This window comes from Ammospiza nelsoni, chromosome 14 (genome assembly GCF_027579445.1).
Source record: "Ammospiza nelsoni isolate bAmmNel1 chromosome 14, bAmmNel1.pri, whole genome shotgun sequence".
Classification (NCBI taxonomy): Eukaryota; Metazoa; Chordata; class Aves; order Passeriformes; family Passerellidae; genus Ammospiza; species Ammospiza nelsoni.
Window position 1 is genome coordinate 19948053 of NC_080646.1, and position 4097 is coordinate 19952149.

The following is a 4097-nucleotide window of genomic DNA, read 5'->3' on the forward strand; positions in this document are numbered from 1 at the left end:
TATGCGTCTTTCAGATCTTAATTTGAAAAGTGTTTAAACAGTTGATGTGTATTTAGCTGTTGCTGTGCATTTTCTGTGTTGTTTCCATCCTCCTCAGGTTCACTACTTGAGGCTGAAAACTTATCTTCTTCCCTCAAGCCCTTCATCTGTTTAATGATTCATTTTGTCAGCAGATCCAAAATCATTCTCTTCACTGGTTGAAGGAGATGATCCTGCCCCTCTGTTGGCCCTACTGAGGCCACAGCTGATGTGCTGTGTCGAGTTCTGGGCTCCCCAGTACAGAGAGACGTGGAGCTCCTGCAGTGCATCCAGTGGAGGGCACAAAGATGAGTTAGGGAATGGAACATCTCTGAAGACGAGACACTGAGGGAGCTGGGCCTGTTAAGTCTGGAGAAGGCTGAGAGGGGATGTAATTAACACTTACAAATATCTACAAACTGGGTGCCAATTGATGCCAGACTCGTTTCAGTGGTGTCCAGCAACAGGATGAGGAGCAAAGGCCATAAACTAAAAAACAGAAGAGGTTTCACCTCAGCATGAGGAAGAACTGCACACTGAGGGTGGCAGAGCACTGGGAGGGCTGCCCAGGGTTGTCATGGAATCTCCCTCTCCGGAGACATTCCAAACCCACCTGGATGGTTCCTGTGTCACCTGCTCCAGGTGACCTCTCTGGGCAGGGCAGTTGGACTGGATGGTTTCCAGAGATGCCTTCCAACCCTGACTGTTCTGTGATCGTCTTTCCCCTAATTTTAAGTGCCAGTGAAACCTGAGCCACAGCCCTCTCTGCCTGCCTGTGAGGGGCCAACATTTGAATCCCTCCTCAACGTTAAACTCTTGTGTGCCTGCATGCAAGGGGGAATGGTTTGAGAACACAGAGCAGCCAGTCTGTAACAGGGCTGTTTTCTGCAGCAGAGCCGTGGCGGGGATCGCTGCCCGGGTGCGTGAGGCCGGGCCGGTCGGGGGCAGCACGGTGGGCATCGCTCCTTCGGTGAGGGGCGAGCTCCCGCGGCGGGACCGGGCCGGTCGGGGGCAGCACGGTGGGCATCGCTCCGTCGGTGAGGGGCGAGCTCCCGCGGCGGGACCGGGCCGGTCGGGGGCAGCACGGTGGGCATTGCGCCTTCTGTGAGGGCCGAGCTCCCGCCGAGCTCCCGCGGCGGGGCCGGGCCGGGCCGGGCGGGCTGAGGGCGCCGCAGGCGGGCCCCACGGAGGGGCCGGGCCGGGGACACCACGGACCGTCCCCACCCGGCTCAGTCGGGAGCCAGTAGAGTTCAGTGCTCTTATTGAGACACTTGCTCCTACTACCGCGTGAAACTCACGCCCGAGGGTTAGGGAGAAGGTGTGAAGAGCAAAACTTCCCTGGGGCGCGTTGCCCTCACGGGTGAAGGCTGAGGGGAGCGGCCGTCCAGGCGCTCTCCGGGGGCTGCTGATCACATCCCCAGGACAACATTTCGTGCAAGTATCACAGAGTTATCAGGAGGTAAAATGGTTTTCTCTTTTCACAGCTGTTGCTCCTTTGGAAAAGCAAAAGTGCCTGTAAGGATCAGGTGTTTTTCCTCTGTCACATTCTGTTTTGTAGCTGTCTGTTTCAAAGGCTCGGGTTCTCCTCAGAGAGAATTTTGATCTCCTCAGAGATATGAGAGGCACACAAGGACGCTGTTTCATGCCGCCATTAGAAGGGTGAGAGATTTTGCTTAAATATAATGATATATTTTTGTGGCTGTAGACCACAAAAAATATTTGGTGTGAAAACAGTGTAGTTGGTAAAATATTGATAACTTAAATGCACAAATGATACAATTTTTCAGGAGCAGCTCCAATTTAATGCCTGATGGAGCAGTGTCATTCACACCTGTTTACATAATGCCTCTCTGTCTAGATTTGTACATTTAAAAACTATTGCTGAGATAGCAAATCACTCTTTGAATCTAATTAGGTAAGTCATCTCTATAAATGTTGCTTGCTCAAATGTGGCCTTATAAAAGAAATCAAACTGCAAGCATTTTTCCAGTCAGTGGAATGAACAACCAGAATTTGATGGCTGGCATGCTCTGCCTCACTGCCACGGGATGTTCAAAATTGCAGGCTGTCTTCCTTCAGGAGCAAAACCATGTTAAAAAGTCAGCAGGATTTCAAAGGCCGGGACTATTTTTACTGATCTTGGACTAGGAAGTAAATTTGTCTCCTGTAAGATCTAGAAGATTTCTAGAAATTCAAGTTGTTTGTTGGCATTGTTGATTTTATTTTTTTTTTTAATTACTGGCTTATTGATGTTTCAGATAGGAATAAATTTCCAAGCTCTGATGTTGATCCTGTCATTTGGTTGCAACCTTGCTTATAAGCAAGATAGGTCCCTGTCCATGATGTGTTGCTAAAATCAGGTCTCTGAGACTTTGAAAGATAGGAATACCTTGAAGAATGATGTTTGACAGTGTTGCAACATTTTATTGGTAAATCCTCACATGGCAAATTAAATACATTATTAAAAACAAACAAAACTTCAGTTGTTGATAATGTAATTTAGACCTTATCTAAGATCCATTTATGTTCAGGAGTAAAAAAAAAACAAAACAAAACCAACAACAACAACAAAACCAACCACAAAAAACCAAATCCCCTAACCTTAAAATTTGCTATTCTCAGTCTTTGTTGCCCCAAGAATCTGTGAAGAAATTTTTTCAGGTCAGATCTTGATTCAGTTTCTTGTGTTTACTCTTTGGTGTTCCCATTCCAATGGCACAGGCAATAGCCAGAAGTTTTACACTTTATGGGCACTGTTTCTGTAAGCACCCTAAACTTCACAGCAAACAGCAGCAGTAGGATTTAATTTGATGTGTTTTTACCAGAGCTACTGTTTAACACAGACATTGGAATATAGAGCTAAAGAACTGTACCTCTGGGCCAGTATAACTTAAATTTACTAAGAAAGTAGTGATGTTTCTAACATGGAGAGGTGGTTCTTTGTCCTATGTATAAGGGAGGCTTTACTGTTCCTTTCAGAATTCCCTCACTCAGAGTTCAGAAGAATTTTTCAAAGTCCTGGTCTAAACAGACCAATTCAGAGTTAAGACAACATAACTTCAGAATAGTTGTCATGCCTGTACTAAGCCACGCTCCTTATTTCTGCAATTCCTACCTTCATTTGCACAGCATCTGAACGTCTTATAAACAAGCAGTTCACCAGTGCTGTGCACTGATGAGGAGTCATGCAGGATGACTTCCATCCTCCCCACAGTCCTTAGAGAGACAGGATTGCCTCCTAGCCCAGGGCCATCCGCTAAGCTGGGTACTATCAAAGTTATGGTGACAGGACGGAATCCGGCTCTGGCCAAGAGTGGGTGACTTAGTGTGGTTCTGGTGGGTTAAAGTCAAAGTTTATGTGCTGGTTTGTTGTTTTGAGAAGGTTCATATAGTTCCCACAGCCTCTCATTTGAATTCGGTCCGGGTGCAAGGCCTCCTGGGAGCAGGGGAGCAGGGGAAGTTGTTCCCCACAGGAATGGATACAAATCCGGGGTGAGACGGAAAGGAGAACAAATACAGAGTATGACGGGGAGAGATACAAATACAAGGTAAAATAGTGACACCTAACAGCGGCAACTAAAGGCAAGTCTTAGAATTCTAACATCCAAAGTTTAACAACAGACTAACACGGGGTACAAATATAGAGTATGATGAGGAGAGATACAAATACAGGGCAAAATAGTAACATTTAACAATGGCAACTAAAGGCAAGTCCTAGAACTCTAACATTAAATGTTTAACAACAGACCAACCCTTCAAATTAAGACCTTATCAACTTCATTAACATCAACTACAAATTACTACTCTGAAACAGAGCTCTCATCTCCAGGATTTCATTCCTCACAAAATGGGGAATGTTTGCTCTCTGAACACTGCTTTGACTGTTTGTAGGGGCTGTCCCTCAAGTGTAGCTTTTCCCCAGGGCAGTGGGGACAGATGAGCTCTTCAGAAGCACCACCTCGAGCAGCAGAGCCGGGTTTGGTTTGCAGTGGGGGTGTCCCGCGTGTCCCTCTGTTCATGCCCTGTCCCCTCAGAGAGGGCTGTGTTTGGGTGTACCTGTGCCCGCAGACATTTCCCCT